The 8,445-nt window shown below is 34.4% G+C and overlaps 1 pseudogene; it reads right to left on the bottom strand.

Moving 5' to 3' along the window:
• Window positions 1-8,158: 8,158 nt before the first annotated feature.
• LOC112473586 lies at window positions 8,159-8,276 on the bottom strand (annotated as a pseudogene).
• Window positions 8,277-8,445: the final 169 nt, after the last annotated feature.

Below are 8,445 nucleotides of genomic sequence, written 5' to 3'. Positions count from 1 at the left end.
CAATAGGTCAAGAATAGTACCTGGGGATTTATAGTTTGTAAAATTTCTGGAACAGTGGCCTGGTGCTTTCTACTTTTAAAACTTTAAGTCAATACAGTGAATACAGGGGAAGGGCTCCATGAAAATGAGTTTTTTTTTGTTTTTTTGTTTTTTTTTTGGTGGGGGTTTTGTTTTTGCTTTGTGAGTGGATGGAGATAAAAAATTAGAAAAATTGAAACATGTCATATCTTATTGGTGACTCTGAATTCCTCTCTGGGAGTAAGTAAGTGATGTGTTAGCACAAACTGGCTAAAAATCAAACTACGTCTGGGTTTTTCCTCTACCCAGATAGCCTTTTCCAGAACCATGAGTAGAAAATGTGAGCATATGGTATAATGACTGCAGACATAGACACATTCATTAAAAGATTATTAGTAGTCATGATTTAAAGAGAGTTGGAGAAGGTATTAAAGTGTATGTATAGGTATTATTGGTATATTTCTACCTTCTTGTTTTCTCTTTAGATTTAATATGAAGGCAATTTTTGTAATCACTTACACTCATCTCTGAGAAAAGTCAACTTGGTTTCACATGATTGGCTAATGTGCAGCATTAACCTTACTGGAAATTGTATATGCATGAGGAAACTGAAGATGAGTTGGTCATGGAGTGAGTACTAATATATTTGTTTCATGCTGTCCTTTTACTTGGTGATGTGACCTTAAACTAGACACTTTGATTATAGATTTTCTTCTGTAGGATAGAGCCAATGATACCTATTCTGCTTATGTCCCTAAGGTGCTGTGGAGTTTGTGCATGTCAAAGTGCATTAGTGATTGAAGAATCAAAATAATGACCTTGCTCTTTCTATTTTCTTTAATCAATAAATATGATCTCCCAAGACATTAATTTCTTTCAAACCTTTATTGTTTTTAATTCAGCATTTTTTATTTATTTGTTTGTTTGCTACACATTTACCATTTTGCTCCAGTATAAAGTCATTGGAAATGCATTTATTGTAAGCTATCTCTTTCTAGAGACCCACAGCAGAAAACCTCATGGAGAGTACATGCTATTAGAACAAGTGAAGCTGAGTTAACTGTCAATTGAAGAAAGTGTTGGAAGACGTTTCTAATTATTATAGTATGCATGCCCTGTAATATTTAGCTTTCAAGTTTTTTTCTTTTTTTAGCCTGTGACTTAAAATAAATAATTTAATTAAATGTATAACAGTGGTGAAGAGAATAGCTTCTAGGTTAGGTAATATAAATTTTAGGTCAGCTACTTAGTGGCACAGTGACATTGGACACATTATTTAAATTCAATAACCATGTTTCCTCTTCTTTAAATTTAGTATAAAAAAATCTATATAATAGAACTATTTGGAAAAATTCATGTGAAAAGACATAAATGGTGAAACTCAGTGTCTGACATGATGATTTTACCATTGGCCCTTGCTAGAAATATCTAATTATATTTTCGTGTCCCACGTTCCAAGAATTATTAGAAACACTTCCTTCAGTCAGACCCTTGCCTATGCATTCTAACACTCTAGAGGATCTTTTGGATGGTAGGATAGCCTCACAAGATGTTTTGAGAGTAGATGTTGTTGCTTGCTTTCCATGATGTCAATCATAGAGAGTTAATGTTTTTGGCTTTCTTTAATAAAGCTGTTATATCTGTTTTTTTTTTCTTTCCCAACTTAGTCCATCTCTTGAGCAAATTCTATTCATTAATTTGCAAATTAAAATAGCACATAATTTCCTCAAATTAATAGAAACTGAAGTGTCCTAATATAAAGAATTCTCCCCCCATAATTAAAGGAGAATCTTTTAAATACTGAAAAAGAAATTAGTGCCCATTTGGCTATAAGAAATAGAACTATAACTGAACAAGTTTAAATAATGACATTTGTTGCTCATATAACTTGGAATTGAGTTTTCAGGCATAGTATAATTATGGCACCAGCTCTATTTTTTTTATAATTCTCTGATCATTCCCCTTCTCAGTATTTTGACTTGGTCATTAGGTTCATAATATCAACAAAGCCCTTAGCAAAAACTAAGGGCATTTTTTGTTTTTATTTGCATTGAACATCAATTATTTCTCATGGTTTTCTTTTAAAAGCAACTAAGAAATTTCATAAAAAATTACCACCTAATTTTTTCCTAGTGACTTTCTGGCCCAAGATGGCATAGACCAGTAACAAGGACAGGAGACTATGATTGACAAAGACAAATCAGAACCAACTTCCTGAGGTGGGGTCAGCTCCCTAAATTGCATTGCTACTAGGCATATGGGATTGGGTAGGACAAATGGTGTGGAGTCAAGCATCACAGGTGCCAAGCTCTTATTTCAATGTTCTTGATGAAATCTTTATACAGTGTTCCCACTTTCCACATCCTTAATTAGACAACACTGATTATAACTTAACCTTTTGTTGAATGATGATGTAGGGATTATTATTCAGTGATAATCTCAGTAACTATTTACGTGGGCAGAGATGTTTGCTTTTAAATTAAATAGTTCCTTGCTTTCTTGAATTTTATGACTGCTCTTTTGAGTACTTTATCTCCTCAGTTGTGATACTAACAATTTAAGTGCTTGTGGTACAGAAATTCCCTTCCCAACTTTATTTTGCTGTGAGAGGAAATATCACAGAAAATTTCTTAATGGGTCCCACTTAACTGACTCTGGGATTGATAGATGATCATTATTTCCTGCAAAAAATTATTGTCTGGTGCTCTCAGAATACTGAATATGTACAGGTAATGGGTCACTCTGTATAATACATATACATTTTTGCTCTTACTGGTCAAGTTGTATATTTACTAAGGCCAGGTGTTTTTGTTCCCAAACCTGTTTAAGCCAGTTGTATTTGTGATTGTATTACATAATCTGAGAGAGAAACAAATAACTAAGCAAACAAACAAATTAATTGTTTCCATAAAATTTAAGAGAAAATCACTAAAAGCATTTGTGGCTAAACTAGCCATGAGAGAGAACTGCAAAAGACTAAAGATAAATTATAAAATGTAAAAGATTCTACATTCATAAAATTTTGCAGAAATCCTTAAGTTATTGTTCTACTTTAAAGAATCCCAAACTGTAAGTTGTAGAAGATGCATTATAAATATCATTCACACAAGAAAATGATGTCAACCTTCAATTAGGAGATCCACTCTCAGAGAAAAGACCTTGGCTATGCATCAAAAGCTTGGTGAATGAATATACAATGACATACTTTAAGTTAAAACCAAATGCTAAAAGTATACATCCTCTTGAATAATTACCCACTTGAACCAACTTCTCCTATTAAACAACCGCTTTCACATCAGGCAAGAAGGCTTTCTGGTATATTGGTAGAATGGGATAGTGGTGGTGTGAGCATGTGCATAATGCGGAGGCAGTTTGGGGATTATAGGAGTATGAATGCTAAATCCTCATCCATAGTAGCAAGAGAATGTCTAAAATTAATCAAAACTCATAAAAGTATATATTGTTTAGCACTTTAAAATAACCACTCAAAAAATAAATGCTAAAGTGTTAAAAAGCACTTATCTTTGGTAAGTGGGAGTGTTATAGTGTGGGATAGGCTACATATAAGGGACTGTGATTTGCATTATACACTTATTACTTCTGTTTTTTTAATGCTGTGTAATTTTACTCTTATAAATATTAAGCTATTAACAAGAAACATCTACTAATCCTGATTTTGTTACTATGGCATCCAGCTTCCAACACAGCCCCATGAACTATACTTCCTGGTATTCACACTCTTATGAAATCCCCTCCCCCATTCCATATTGTTCAGCATTGATCTGGGTGACCAATAGAATACTTTTGAAATGATGGTATGTCATGTCTGAGATAAATTAAAAAGACTCTGGCTTCTCTCTCCCTCTCTCTCTCTCTCTCTTTATTTCATTCCTTCTTTCTTGAATCACCGGCTCTGAGAGAAGCCCTCAGCTGTGTCACAAGAAGCTCTATGAAGAGGCATGTGTGGTGAGGAAATGAAGCCTCCTGCCAAATTCTTTAAGTATCATTCCTTATTTACTAATTTTAGATGATACCTTTTTTTTGCAAATTATTATATAGTTTAGATATGAAATATATAAAGTTCAAGACAAGAAATAGCCCTCAGTCATAGTTGATCTTATTAATGTTATTGATATATTTATTAAACTTGCTAGAGTCATTCAGCTTATATGTGGCAGGGATAGGATACTAAAACAGATCTGTCTACATCCTAAACCCATTGTCTGTTCACTGTCCACTAGTGTAAACAAATACCCGTGGAAATTTGGGTAAATTTTCTTTCTTTTTTTTTGTTACACATTTGTGTGGGTTATAAGAATCTCTGTAATTCTCTTCCAGTGAGCCTTGAAAGAAAGGAACCTCCAGCTGGGCCAAAGGTTTGTATGACAGCATAAGACAGAGTACTAAAGGACAAAGCAAGCTCTATGAAATTGCATACTTATAGGAAAAGAGAGAGAGGGGAAAATAAATATGGTGCATATCAACTCAGAGTGAAGGCAATGCCATGCTAGAAAGGCTTTTGAATAAAGAGGGAGGGGTTAGAAGGATGGGAGCAAGAGGATGCTTATAAGGAGGGAGAAGCCAGATGTGCGGGCATGGATGAATGGTTCTGATTAGCAATATCAGTAAAGATCTTGATGTATATCAATCACTAGAAGAAAAACTGACCAGGGACTCCTTGTGGATTTGAACCCAGGGTCTGGGAGGTTGCCAGGTTCGCAGTGAGGTAATTTAGGGCTAGGAATGTTGTTAAAATTGAGCCAAAACACATGATAGGGTTTGGTAAGAAGTTGTAAGGGCTCATCTTAACTGAGAGGTGGAAATGAAGTGAGCCAGTAAAATGTGGTAAAAATTAGTTATGTATTCAAACTACCAGATGGCTAGATGAAAAGAAATACTCTTTAAGACTTGGGGCAGAGGCGCCTGATATCATAGGTAGAGAATTTGGAAAAAGACCATTTTACCTTCCCTGTACTTGGTCATCAATTGAGGTTCACTCTGCTGTCCCAAGGGTGAGAGGACAGTTATACCTGGGGGATGGAAGGGCGTGACACGGTAAGTAACAGGAAGGCAACTTGATGAGGTATCAAGAAAGAAGAGAGAAAGAAAACACTTTTGTAAACCCAAGTGAGAAGCAGAAATGACATGCAATAAATACTGTATTCCCTCCAGAGTGTGATTTTCCTGAAGGCAGGCTCTGTCTAGCTGGTTTAGAGCACGAGAGCTAACATCAAGAGTTGTCAGACATAAAAGCTCAATAAAGACTTGAATAAATGAATGAATGAATAAATGAGTGAATGGTACATCTTAAGAAGATGTCCAATGTAGAGTTGGAGATATGAGTCTGAACCCACAGATAGAGGTTTTGGCCCAATGTAGAAGTGGGAATAATAAGGGTTTGGATACCATTTTAAGGAGAGACTGAGAGAAGAGGAACCTAGGATGCATGAAAGTTCAAGGAGTAAGCAGAAAAGGAGAGGACATGAAAGGTGAGGATGTTGTTATTGAAGTGGGAATAATGCTAGAAAAGAATGTTAAAGAAATCATGGAAGGAAAATATATAGAAGGGAGTGCTCAAAAGTGGCAAATGCCACAAAAATAAAAAGACCAAGGGAAGTATTGACTGAAAAATACCTGTTGGATTTAGCTGGAAAGAAGTGATCTGTAAATTTGGGGAAAGCCATTTCATTGCAGTAGTGGAGGCAAAAATTAGATTATTCTGATTTAGGAAGTTAATGGAAAATGAAGAGGTGAATACAGTGGATGTATTATTTCAATGAATTTGACTATAAAGAGGAGGAAAAGATAGTCACAAGATAAGAGCAGAAAATGAAGGATAGCTTTTTAAATGAGAGATTTCAACAATTTGAAGTTTTAACCCACATGTCAGCTTGGTCTTCCCTGCCTCTTGAGATCAAAATAAGATCAACTTGAAGATGGTTCCCAGGTTGTTATGGTGGTTACTGTGATGAGTGTAGGGATACTGATTGCTTATATTATATAGTCTCCTCTGGCTCTGATCTCATTCTTTATTCTCTTCTTTAGTTATTATTGAATTTACCAGACTGGAAACTCAGCCTCTCAAAGTTTCTTAAAAATCTATACACATTGGCAATTTGGGGACATTTGAGGAGTATTGCTGAATGTAAGGTATCATCCATTTTATACTTCCAAAATAAGCTCAAATTATACTTTCTAAGAGGCTCTTTCTTTGGCTGTTTCTTGGCTCTGCACATTAGAGAGGTTTGTTCAGTCACTTTTGGGGATCCGCTTCCCTTGGTAGCCTCTCAAATATTGGTGTTTCTCAGGGTTCTGCCCATGATTGCCTTTTGTGTTATACTCCTTACCAGAGACATAAACCATCATCCAGTGGGGCCTGTCCAGGTAACACGCTTTTCTTGACCTGCATTCTATTTTTTAATTTAAAGTTTTAAATTTGAGGTATTTGGAGATTCACATGCTGTTGTAAGAAACCATACAGAAATATCATGACCCTTTACCCAGTTTCTCCCAAGGGCATTGAAAAACTGGCTGTAACATTTTGAGATTGGCTTTTTTTTTTTTTTTTTTACTCAGCCTTATCCTCTGGAGATTTATCCAGGCTGTTGTATCAATTCTTTTTTGTTGTTGAAGAGTACTCCATTGAATAGATGTGCCACAGTTTTTTAATCATTCACCCACCCATTGAAGCACATCTGACTTGTTGCTAGTTTTGGACTGTTGTGAATAAAGCTGCTATAAATATTAATGTACAGGCTTTTGTGGAAAGATAAATATTCTTTTTTCTAGAATAATTGCCCAAGAGTGCAATTGTTAGGTTTTATAGTTGCTGCATGTTTAGTTTTATAAGAAACTTCCAAATTTTTCCCAAAGTAGCTGTACCATTTTACGTTCCTACTAGCAATATATGAATGACCCAGATTCTCTGCATCTCCACTAGCATTTGTTGTTGTCATTGTATTTTACTGTAGCCATTCTGATAGGTTTGTAGTGGTATCTCATTATAATTTTTATTTACAATTCTCTGATGGCTAATGATGTTGAACATCTTTTAATGTGTATATCAATATGTGCATCTGCTTCTATGAAAGGTCTTGCCTATGTTCTAATTGTATTGTTAGCTTTTTCACTTTTGAGCTTTGAGGGTCCTTTTTCAGATATATGGCTTGCAGATATTTTCTCCCACTCTGTAGCTTGTCTTTTTAATCCTCTTAATAGGACATTTACAGAACAAAAGATTTTAATTTTGATAAAGCCAAATATTTCATTTTTTTCTTTTAAGGATCTTGCTTTTAGTGTCAAGTTTAAGAACTCTTTACCTAGCCCTAGATCCTGAAGAATTTCTCTTATGTTTTTTTCCTAAAAGTTTTCTAATTTTATGTTGTACATTTAAGTTCATGATCCGTTATGAATTAATTGTTGTAGAAAGTATGAGACAGGATGAATAGTGCCAATGGATGTGCTCCAGCACATTTGTTGAAAAGTTTGTTAAAAAGTTTGTCTATCCTCTATTGAATTGCTTTTATACCTTTGTCAAAAATCAGTTAGGTTAATTTCTGTTGGTCTAGTTCTATGTTCTCTGTTTGTTTCATTGATCTATATGTCTTTCCTTCTGCACAAGTACTATACAGGTTTTGTTAAATTTAATACCTAAGCATTTCATGTTTTCAGTGACTGTAAGTGATTTTGTATTTTTAATTTCATTGTCCACATAGTCATTTCTAGATATATAAACACGATTGAATCTTGAATTTTTATCTCGTATCCTGTAAACTTGCTGAACATACTTATTAGTTCTAGAAATATTTTGGTAGATTATTTGGGATTTTCTACATATAAAATCATGTCATCTGCAAAATGGAAACAATTTTTAAAAAATTCCTTTATGATCTGTATGCTTTTTCTTTTATTTTCTTGCCTATTGCACTAGCTATAACTTCCAACTCTACATTGAATTAAAGTCGAATAAAAGCAGATGGTCTCGTGTTGTTACTGATCTTAGGGGAAAGTATCCAGTCACCATTCAATATAACATTAGCTGTAGATTTTTTAGATTACGCTTTAGCAAGTTAAGGAAGTTCCCTTTCTTTTCCTACCTTTTTTCTTAGAGAGTTTTTATCTTGATGGGTGCTGAATTTTATCAGATGTTTATCTGACATGGTTTCTTTAAAATCTTTGTCAGATAACTAACATCACTGCCATCTTGGTGTTGGCAGTTATTCACAAACTATAGAAATGATCCCTGAAAGTATAGTCTTGGTGTTGGCAGTTATTGATTGTCTTTTTTCACTTAATTTGAGATCTTCCTAGTTCCTAGTTTAATGAACAGTTTTCAGTTGAAATGTAGACATTTTTGTATTGTGTTATAAGACTCTAAATCTTATTTAAACCTTCTGCTTTTTCTGGTTTTCCCTGACACCCATTCAG

This window comes from Pteropus alecto, unplaced genomic scaffold, assembly GCF_000325575.1.
Source record: "Pteropus alecto unplaced genomic scaffold, ASM32557v1 scaffold109, whole genome shotgun sequence".
Taxonomy (NCBI): domain Eukaryota; kingdom Metazoa; phylum Chordata; class Mammalia; order Chiroptera; family Pteropodidae; genus Pteropus; species Pteropus alecto.
Note: the sequence above shows the minus strand (reverse complement) of the source record. Positions and strands in the feature narration are given on the sequence as shown.